This window comes from Typopeltis vanoorti, chromosome 12 (genome assembly GCF_054136105.1).
Source record: "Typopeltis vanoorti isolate ZY-2024b chromosome 12, IOZ_Tvanoo_1.0, whole genome shotgun sequence".
Lineage (NCBI taxonomy): Eukaryota > Metazoa > Arthropoda > Arachnida > Uropygi > Thelyphonidae > Typopeltis > Typopeltis vanoorti.
In genome coordinates, this window is record NC_143560.1 from 75,837,197 (window position 1) to 75,849,212 (window position 12,016).

At 35.7% G+C, this 12,016-nt stretch overlaps 1 protein-coding gene across 3 annotated transcripts in view; it reads right to left on the reverse strand.

Moving 5' to 3' along the window:
• LOC150100897 (putative glutamate receptor) overlaps window positions 1–10,151 on the reverse strand; it is a 115,896-nt gene extending 105,745 nt beyond the window's left edge. For all 3 annotated transcript variants that reach the window (XM_090401563.1, XM_090401562.1, XM_090401564.1), the window contains exon 1: window positions 10,037–10,151. The gene's annotated coding sequence lies outside the window, so the exon portion shown is untranslated. The remainder of the gene's footprint in view (window positions 1–10,036) is intronic.
• Window positions 10,152–12,016: the final 1,865 nt, after the last annotated feature.

A 12,016-nucleotide genomic window follows, 5' to 3' on the forward strand; every position in this document is an offset into this window, starting at 1 on the left:
ACGCTTAAAAGAATATTTGATATTACGAATTCTAGGAGGTACAAGAATTGCTAATATTTTCCATTCACAGAAAGCCACAGCAATTACGATACCGTATCGGTCTTGAAAACATATTATTCATTTTGTTTATCTGCACTGTTGAAAGTACAATTTCTAATAACAGAAACTAGTATTTGAAATATATTTATTGATCCATTTGAACCACGTCTCTTTTCACCAACCATCCTCGAAATGCAAAGATAGTTTTTAAAGTAAGAAGTTAAAATCTCTTAATGGATTTTTCTCCGCATGCTTAGCTATTCCTTTCTATTTTTCGATCGAAGCAATGTTCTGGGGGACGGAGGGGACATCGATTTGTGGTTAGAACGCATTACTAATGTGTGATAAAGCATATACCAGTTTAAGTAAATAATGACACACGACATAGGAATAGAATATGATAAACATCACATATAGCTCAATACACCGTTTCACGGATATTTCAGTATATAAAAAATGAGCGCAACTGACTTTTAAAAAATAATGCATATATTTATAAAGCTTATTCATAATATCTTTTTAGCTTTTATGAAGACCATATTAATAATCAAATGAGAAACATTTTATGAACAAAAAGCTGAATATTCTTTACTGCTGATATTTATTTTCAGTTTCGTACCTCTAAGATTGCAATCACAAAACTATGTCAAGTTGTGTAGTCATTCGTTTGAGTTTGACTCGGAAGGTTTCAGGCCACACCAAAATAAAAATACGGTCAATGTTACCATATTTGCCAGGATGCGGAATGAAGAACCCCTCACCTCTGTTTTAAACCAGTTAACTCGCCTTCAGTAGAAAAAGCTTGATAACGGTTCTTCGTATACCGGATGGGATTCCAACCCAGCTCTTTCCAATCAAAGAGCTTCGTTGAAACCGACTGAGCTACGGAGGCAAATGTTATTATCTACTTGTGACAAACAAAGTTACCACTTATCATGACGATACACACGAACTATTTAGAAATGACTGCGCTGATCAAGGTTTCCATCAAGAGCTTATGTAAGACCCAATAAAACGATTACATTCTCAAATTTCTACGATTCTGAAAGATACCGAGTCTAGATGCTTTTCATCCGCTTATCCTCTGGTTGTACCTATTCCCAAACACATCTAATGCAGCGCATGAAAACTGAGGCTAATTTTATAGTTCTCAAACTGTGCGCAACTTTTGAAACGTGAACTATAATTCAAGTTTTAACTTCCATTATTGCAAATAATGGCATGGCCAAATTTATGCGTAACCTATGAAAGCAGTTTAGGGACTCACATCATTACAAGTACCTTCGAAAAACTTTTACGTATAACATTTAGTCAGTAAAGGGGAGGTCTCTTAAACAGCTGTAGTTTAGGACCATAACAACCATAAATCCTGCCCTAGCTATGGGTGTAATAACCGAAGTACTATTATCTTAACAGCTAATGTATACAAGCTAAGTATGAGATACCGTTGCATGAAACACTCGGAACTAAAAAAACAAAACAACAGTGTGCGTTTGTTCAAAGAACTAACTTCAGTTATTGCGGTTATGAGTGTAACAATCGAATCTTATAATTAACTAATGGCCAACGCCCAAGCTAAGAATGAGAAACTATGAACCGAAATGTGGCGGAAGAACAAGCTCATCTGTTGCACGTAATTTTAATATATTTTTAAAGCACACTGGTTGGAAAGAAGTCAAAGGACACCATAGTGTGAGGAACAAGCAGCCATGGCACCCACCTTGATAAAATATAGTATCCCCTTTCACTACAATGACTGCAGCAATTCCTATTGAGCATACTTTCCATAGGCCTACGATAGCGATCAATGGGAATTTGTGACCATTCTTTCTGAAGGCTGTAATGAGGTACTAGCCTATTATGGGGCTGACGTCCCTTGACCTCACCCAACGCTCCAGTTCATCCCACATATGTTCAGTTGGGTTGAGATCAGGGCTGTGGAGGCCAGTCAAGTGTGGTGATGTTCATGTCCATAAACCACACAGTTACAGCAGCAGCCTTATGACCTTGTCTTGCAGAAAGAGACAATCGTCAGTTCCGTAGAACCGCCACAAAGTAGGAAGCATTGCACTGTTCAGAATGTTCGAATACCTCACTGAGTTCAGTGTTCGTGGCACAAAACACAGATTCATAATTGGGATTACGCACTCTGTAAGAGTTCGTTTCACTTGGCCATCCGCCACACCCACACTCGTCCATCTACTCGGTAGAGGGTGAGCGTGATTCGCGGCTCCATAACACAGCTTTCCAAGCTTCAATCCACTGTACACGCTCTTTGCACCTCTGAAGACGACGCTATATGTTGGTTAGGGTAATGTGGGGCTTACATGATGCGGCCCTACCATGTGGAAACCAACGTTGTGAGCCTCGGTTCTGAATGCTTTTGTACAGATTTCTGTTCAAGTCGATGCCCGAAACTCCGTCATCAACGTATCGGCCGATGAATGGCGGTCTTTACATATTCTTCTTCTTAACACCCTACGATCACGTTCAGTGAGTGTGGTGGGTCGTCCACTGCTGGTAGCGCTTGCACTTGACTCCCTGCGCTTCCATCTCAGTATGGTATCACTGACTGTTGACCTGAGATGGCCCAATTTGTCAACTAGTTGCGAAACCGATAGGCCTGAAACATGACATCCTATCACAACTCCTCTTTCAAACTCCGCCAGTTCCCTTCTCGCAGCCATTTCACCCGCAACCAGTTCACTGACTTTGGAGCATCATATTCCTTCAATTTATACCGGCAACAAACAGGTGACTCGTTACATGGCACGATGCACCATGTCTATGGAGTGTCCGTTGATTTCGAGCAGTGTATATTAATTACAAATTAGGTCCGTCTTACAATTAGCATTACATGATTCTAACGACTGCATGCACTCATTTTTAAGGATTACTCTTGTTTGCAAGTCTGGTTGACAGGTGGTTAGTGTATCCGCTCTCCAACGAATGGGTCGAGAGTTAGAATCCCATTATGGATGTTTGATTATCTTTAGGTGAGGAATGAATTTCATCGCCCGGTATGAGACAAACAGCATGCTTATTGGTAGCCTGTAGTGGCTTGAAAATGTTCCATGCTTGGTCTCCAGATCGGGGACTACAAATTCCTGGACTACGAGGGTGGTCTGAAAAATTCTCGGCCTCGACCATTGATGGCAACACTATCGGAAAGATTTTTTAAACTTGATACATCTGTCATAAGCATCCATGTGAAAATGTAAGTCATTCGATCAAGTAGTTTATTTTTTTACAGCTGTCGTAAGCAAAAGTGTTGTCTGTATCCCTTGAAATGGATAAAATTGATTTTCGTGCGGCTATAAAATTCTTTGTAAAAGAATGTTTAATGCCAAAAGAAATTCATTCGAAGTTCGCAAATGTTTATGGGCACTCTTCTCCTTCATTTTCACCAATTACGAAATGGAAGAGTTTAAACGTGGCCGTACCAGCCTTGAAGATGATCCACGTGAAGGACGTCCAAAAAGTATAACAACACCAGAAATCATTCATCAAGTGCACGATGTGGTATTGGATGACCGGCGAGTCCAAGTGCGTGAAATTGCTGAGAATATAGGCATTTCAAATTAACGTGTAGGATATATTTTGTATGAAGAATTGCAAATGAAAAATCTTTGAGCAAGATGGGTGCCGCACTTGCTCACAGCAGATCAAAAACGCATTTCCATGAAAACAGTGCTTGGAGCGTTTTAACAAGAATAAAACTGATTTTGTGCGTCGATTTATTACTATGGATGAGACTTGGATTCACCATTACACACCAGAATCCAAACAGCAGTCAAAACAGTGAACATAAGCCGGTTGTTCACCGCCAAAGAAGACAAAGTTAGTTCCATCAGCAGGAAAGGTCATGGCATCGGCGTTTTTGGATGCTAAAGGCATTTTGTTTATTAATTTTCTTGAGAAGGGTAAAACAATAACCGGGGAATATTATTCCGATCTTTTAACTAGACTTGACGAAAAAATTCATGAGAAAAATCTGGTTTGTAGAAAAAAAAATCATCTTTCATCAGGACAATGCACCTGTCCATAAAGATGTTTTGACAATGGGAAAATTAAGGGATCTGCACTATGAATTGTTGGAACATCCACCCTATTCCCCAGATTCGGTTCCCTCTGACTTCTATCTCGTCCTTAAACTAAAACTCTTCTTCGCTGGTCAGTGTTTTCCTTCGAATCAAGAGGTGATTGCAGCGGTAGAGGGTATTTTGCAGATCTCACTGAGAACCACTACAGAGACGGGATAATGACGCTGGAGCATCGCTGGAATAAATGTATTAGTCTTAAGGGAGATTATGTTGAAAAATAAAAATAATTTTGAAATTATAAATTCGTTTTTTCATTGTTAGGCCGAGAACTCTTCAGACCACCCTCGTATGTAAAAATATATAAAACATACAAAAAATATAATCTTATTAAAAAACAGAAAATCAATTATCAACAACAAAATCCTTAGTCCACCCACAGTACTAGGCTTACAACCTTTCGTGAGTGGGAATCACATAAAAAAATTATATCATTACGTAAATACATTTAGATAAACTATTTATCTAGGTTACTTATTATTTTACAAAATAATTAATAAAAATATTTTAAGAGAAATAAACAGGAGTGCAAGTAAAATATTTAGGGAACTCCAGAAGATTTGGAAGTAAGGCTAATCAATGTAATATTTTCAATTAGTCACAATATTACTGTTATTTGAGCGTTCAACAACTTTCTTTTGGTTATAGAAAATAATTCCGTCTACTGTAAGCCGATAGCAACATCCACATAAATACTGTAAAACAATTTATGTGCAATTATTATTTAACAAAAAAACATCCTAAGTGTAGTAGACTAACTCGCGATTTCGATAACTGAAATGCTAAATATTTTTAGTTGGCGATATTAAAATAATTAATGAAACAGAAAATCACATCCAACATACCTATACACATAACTACAAACACAAATTATCACTGTTAGCAGCGGCCCCAGAATAATTAGCGGAAGACATTGTTCTCAAGCCAAATCACAATTAAGAAAAAAAAAAAAAAGCTAAATATATATAAGTGGATGGTGAAAACAAGGAAGAATTTTAATTGAGTACCACTTCATTGTATGTTTTCATCAAAATAATAGTGAATCATCATGTACATTTTGGGACCATGATGCATTTATTAGAGTATATTGGTTACATTTTGCCATTTCGATACAAAATTAATAACGGAAAAAACTCACGTATAAAAGATGATTTAATAGTATAATATTCGCCTGGTTGTCACAGGCATCTTCAGTACATATTAAGCTCAAATTAAACAATAACTGACAATTCCATAAAGCGCCACCTAAGTAGCTGGTGTAAGATAACTAAAAAGGTCAATAAATTTCCTATAAAAAAAAAAAATCAATACAATAAAAAGTTAGGAAAGATTAGCTGATTTGTAAAGTACTATCTCCCATAAAGGGGATTGACGTAAGCCGTCGGATCTGTTTAAGTTAGGAGAATGAAGTAGGGTTTCACATGTTTCTTTATAAAGGCATTCCATGAGGAACTGACTTTTGTGAAGAACTCTTGTCTTTCTCCAACGAACTCTATGTCTAGTGAAGATGGCATGTTCTGCAAGTCCAGACTTTTCAGGTTTAAAGTATTCAATATAAGATTGGTGTTCTTCTAGCCGAATAGAGGCAGATCTTCCCGTTTGTCCGAAATAAGATAATCCACAAGAGCATGGAATCTAGTAGACACCTGGATGTTTAAAATGTGGAAGCTTGTCCTTAGGAGAAGTGAGAAAGATGGAGATTTTTCTAAACGGTCGAAAGGCAACAAAAAATTTTCCTATCCCTTATGTACAAGGCATCAGTGAACTTATAGCAAAAGTTTTAAAACCACTGAATATTTTTGTTGCCTTTCGACCGTTTAGAAAAATCTCCATCTTTCTCACTTCTCCTAAGGACAAGCTTCCACATTTTAAACATCCAGGTGTCTACTAGATTCCATGCTCTTGTGGATTATCTTATTTCGGACAAACGGGAAGATCTGCCTCTATTCGGCTAGAAGAACACCAATCTTATATTGAATACTTTAAACCTGAAAAGTCTGGACTTGCAGAACATGCCATCTTCACTAGAAATAGAGTTCTTCATTGGAGAAAGACAAGAGTTCTTCACAAAAGTCAGTTCCTCATGGAATGCCTTTATAAATAAAACACGTGAAACTCTATAATTAAAGACTTATTTTGTAAGCTATCCAAGTAAATAATAGTTTAATATCCAACGTTTCACTGACTAATATCTGTCAGCATTTTCAAAAGGAATACACTGGCAGGCGATAGAAAGTAACAAAAACTAGGAAACTAACCGACAATTCTAAAAATTATATAAAGTTATCACTGAACGTGAAACAGTGATATTATACGCGTGTCACAAGTACAACGTTTTATTTGTTGAGATATTTAATGTAATTTTCATGAAAGGTTCATTTCTTTTTGGTTAAATGATCTGATTAAAGTTTTCCATATATCTGGTAAGATTAGGCCTTGATTCTGATTTAAGTTACCTGTTGAACGGGCGACTGTAGCAGCTTCTTTGAAAGTTCTGGAATGTTAGTTCTTTTCTACGTAGGGCATATGACTCATATCCCATTCAATATTATGGTTGGTAGTGGGAAGAAAGGCCTGATATATCATGTCTGTTATTCTTAACATAGCCTATGTGTTCCTTCTTTCAAAACTTCTTGATGTCTGTCCGATGTAATTGATACCACAATGAACAGGGTATGCTATAAACTCGAGAGTATTTGAAGAAAGGATGGTTATCTTTCGGTGATCATATAAACTTTTGTATGATCTCAATAGGTTTGAAGGTTACTCTGATATTATAAGGTTTTAGAAGAGCTAATTTTTTGGATATGGTGCTAACAAATGGAATGGTTATAGAGCTGATGTATTGGGTTGCATCTCGTTGTCTTTGCTGTATGTCACTAAAGAGAATCTTGTTGATGATTCTTGTAGGGTAGCCATTTAGGGATAGATCTCTGGATATTTTCATTAATTCTTCTTGTAAGTCGCCAGGGTCTGTGGTACACTGAATAGCTCTTTTTTTGAGCATATGGAGGATGCTGAGTTTCTGGAATATGTGGTGACATGAGTCTAAATGGAGGTAGCGTCCGGTGTTAGGAGGTTTTCTATATACCGATATACCGACAGCTTGATGCTAATGTCAGTTTGTTTCTTAATAAGGACGTCCAAGAATGGAAGTTTATTAAGAAACAAGCCGACAATATCATCATCATCAAATTCCTGATATATACCCTCAAGTGGTGTACAGACAACCGGTCAGGTTTATTTTTCCCTAGCTCAAGCTAGCATCATATAGACACTTGCAAAACTCACGTACCCAGAGACAGAAACTTAAATCAGACCATCGGCTTGATTTTAAATTATAATTACCAGGGTCCTGTAGGACTTGAGCCGCCTCCGAGAATATTCATTTCATCAACTGGTCTTGAACATGGATTCAAGACTGGTTAATTTTTTACTATATGTTATCTGACTGAAATCAAAGTTGAACTACATGGAATTAAATAAAATTGGAAGTTAAGATATCTATGCAGAGCGAAGATATTGCAACATATAACTTTGCCCTTTAATGTGCCTACAAATGGTGCGAATGCAACGAAAATTAAAAGAGCTTGATTTGGAACTGAAATTTGTCTTCAGATTAATTAACTAATTTGCACATGGACATAGAGAAATGACTGTGAGAGTGCTTATACATTCTAAGAAATGCATCTAAAAAAATCTGCTCATCTTCGTTTTGTAATTATTAGATACGAATATTTCAAGACTTTCATAGATACCTTTAAATATGCTTAATGTGAATTTTTATTGTTTTCAATGATAAACAAAAGAGAAGAAACAAAAATAAGCAAACGAATCCGCTAATATCTTATTTTCCAATGGGAGCAGACAAGCTCATTTAGCCCTAACTTTCTGAAGACGAATAGACAGTCAATCTCCATCTTTAGCCGTCAACTGCTTGCGTAAGGCTATCGGGATTTTCATATGTAAACCTAACGCCATTGCTGTCTTAGGACAGATTTTCTTGACTTTCAGAGTTAAAAACTTAAGGTTTTAGTAAGGAAAAACCCTATTTTCCCGTGCCAAAGATCGACTAAACAAAATATCCTAGACAAAGTTCTTGTAATCTTTGGCTACAATCGAACCTTGCAGTAATATGAATACAAATTTGATATATCGCTTTCCGCTATGTTGCTTACTTATGTTGAGAATTTCGTAAAAATAAAATGTTCTCGCAGTTAATAATTGAAGTGAATATTCTTTTATACTGTATTCTTCAGAGTAAAGCGAGGTACTTACCTCCCATAAATTGTCCAATGGTTTGTAGAAAACACTCAAATTTCATTTATCCTTATTGTATGTATGCTATTAGTAATAGTAATTTTTGATAGGATCATTCTTTAAAAAAGTGTAAATATTAGAATAATAATTTTCATTCAAATAATAATTTAAAAATATAAAATCATATATACATAATACCTTTAATTATTCGGCCAACCTTAGTTATGGAGTGGAAACGGGTCAGTCTCTTTCTTCGCACTGCTCTTGTGTGATCTGGTGCGTGCTTAGCGTGAAAGATATATCGCAAATTCGAAAAGGTAAAAGAAAAATGGATCAATATCTGTAGCTTTTAAGTCGCCGGTTGTGGTTAATAGTAAGTGCTGCTCATTTAATGCATTAAGTACAAACACTTTCAGCCTTTCTTTGAAAACCTGTTTTGTTCTTTTGTTTTCGATGAATTGAAATTGCGAGGAGTTGGAGATGGGTGGGCGAAGCGAAACGAATTTTCCATAGTTTAAAGATGTTTCGCTGAAAATGAATTAAAGCCTTACATTTTCGTTCCATCCCAGAAAGCTGTTTTGTCTCTGTGTGATTTTTCTCCACAATACGTTCGATCAATCGCATATCGGTGTTAGGACGTTATAGCACTCAATTAAATCAAGCTCAGAAACTGTTACTATTATCCTTTCAGATTAGCCAAAAGCCGCGATGTTTTGGTTCTAAAATCCGAAACAGTCCATCCTTAACGTCGACGCCCTTTGCGGCAATTTTTTTTTTTGTTGTTTATTTATTGCAAGAAATGTTGAATATACTTCAAGTTTTTAAACGTTTTAATCGGCAGTTCCTGATTAAAATCGTATCACAGTATGTTCGGCTCACTCGAACCGATTTGAGTATTTATCCCACCCTCAACTTAAAACGTTTGTGATGCAAACACGAAGTGATACGAATTCATTAGTTATGTTAGCATTTGATGCGGATGTGCATTTCTCAACGCATACGTCGAAATGCAAGTATATATTTGTTGTTTGTTTATTGCCATTAACTACTAAAACGTTGGTAATAAAATTATTTATGCACTCGTTCATAGATGGAGTTGAAGTAGTAGAGCAAAGCTGTGCATTGGCATGAAATCTAATATCACATTCTTAAAGGCTACCCGCGTCCAGAATAAATAATATTAAAAATTATATAATTTTACACAGAATATCTATTTAGTTGAGTTTACGGAAATAAAAATAATTCAATGTTTAATAATAATACTGGATTTACCATCTCCCTTAAACTTATGTCGCCGTTAAAAATAGCCTTTTGGCTTGTCATCGTAGTAATAATAATTCAATGTTTATTTGATGTATTTTTATACGTAATATTTAACTTAGATTTTTTTGTTTATAGAAACAAATTAGAAAACAAATTAAAATGAATTTTTAATACTCCCCAAGATTTACAATTAAAGAGGGGAGGAGGATAATGTAGATAACAGAAATGTCTGTTAATTGGCCTAATCAATTAGAATTAGATAACCAAACTAACTGATACTTTAAAATGTTTACTTGCTTTGAACCTCACTGTAACATTCAATATGTTTTAAATTATTAATTTAAACAGTCCAAAGAAACATCATATTAAATTACCTTTCTATCCCGGTTCTTGGTAGAATTTTTACTACAACATGCGGATGTCCTGTTTAGCATTTTGACATTCAGGAGAGCACAAAAATGTAGTTGGCATTCTTGAAGTGTAACACGCATATGTCACGCGTTCTAATTCTGTAGAGGGATGTCTGGGAAATGTGGCATTTTGTGACGGAGGGGGGGGGGGAGGGAAGAGACTATCTCTTGAATGATGCAACATCATGAAGGTAAGCCATTTTCATAGTAAAATTTAGAATTTTTCTGATTAGGAAAATTCAACTTGAACTCATTTTAAAAAATTGTTTAAGATTTCGGATAACTTGCTGAATATGAATAAAATCCAGTTATTAATTTATCTCATGATTTCAAAATATGACAATATGGATATCGTATGCAATTATCGATGTTAATAAACGAAAAATGAATTGAGTTGTAAATTTTAAAGGCTTCGTGTTTCACTTTGTTTTTCCCAAAACCTTTTTTTTTTTAGATGTAACATTTGTGACAGCCTGAGGAGAAAGGGTTGTAAAGCTTTGTGGTACTTTTGTGATACAGTGAATGGATGTCACATCGTGGAAGAGAGTTGATGCAAATCAAGCAAATACTGCAGTAAATAAAGATAAATATGATAATCAGATAACACGAGGAAGTTTTATTCTTTCTTTTTTTACGAATGAGAGAAAGAAAGGGAAAAATAATAATCTTTCAAACGATGACAAAAGTGGGGGTGAGGTTAACGAACGAATGAGAATTTTAAAATCCAGTTTCTGCTGTTATCATGGTTCAGTTAAACAGCAAAAAAAAATCTTCTAGGAAAATCAGAGGTCATACTGTGATTAGAGGGAAATTAGGGACTACTGTGCAGGCCACGAATCACATGCTAACTAGAAAAGAAAGGTTCATTAGTCCAAGCTAAAACTGAAATGAATAGGAAAGAAAGCGAGTTGAATACTGACTTGGAACTACACAAAAATAATTCTCTACCATCTCTGAAATAGCTGGGAGCTTTTTTTTTTGATAATACTATGAAAAAGATTGTACAAGATTATTTTTTATTTTATTTTATTTTATTTTATTTTATTATTATTTTTTTTTCATCTTGTAGAAATTATTGACTACAGACCACTCATCTCTTGGCTGTAACCAGTTATATCAATGCTAAGAAAATAGCCAGGTCTAGATTTTTAGGCTTACTTAAAACATACATGAGTCACTAGAATTTAGAACGAAAATGACTTAAGTACTTTGTATTCAAGACCGACCGGGGAAAAAACCAGTTGAGGGAGGAGGCTAATCTTTGCTCCTTTATAAAAGTCAAAAATTTTAATTTTCTCATAAGAGAAAATTCAACCGGTGTGTTAAAAATTCTAGTTACAAGCAAATCCCCTTCTTTCAAAAAATTTTAGTTACAAGCAAATCCCATCCTGTTGCTGACAGGATTTATACGTTTCTGTTTTATAAACCATGGCAGAGTGCTAATGGTGAGCGTAACACTCCCCCCATAGCATATCATCATCTACTTTTTAGCAGCCATCAAATAATGTTTACGTGATACATTGACTTTGAAAATTTATATCATAATTAATTATGTGATCAGATTTGCTAATTGGAAGCAATTAATACTAATATCTTCTTAATATCTTCTTTTACTATTAAAAGAAAATGAAAAAAGACTATTAGCCTTCGAGATGAAGTGCTACAAAAACGTTTGGAGATACCATACTGTCCATACAAGCAGGTTATTGTTCCTCTGTATCGAGCCTTGATAAGACCCCATCTCGACTACTGTGCCCAGATTTGGTCACCTAGGTTTCTTCTTGGTGGGGAGGAGGAGGTGGAGAAGATTCAGAGGCGAGTGACCAAGATGATAGCAGGTCTGTGGAATGAACCGTATGAGAACAGGTTGAGGATTTGTGGGTTGCAAAAATTGGTTGATAGGCGGAGGAGGGAGATATGGTTGAGACATTCAAATTACTGAAG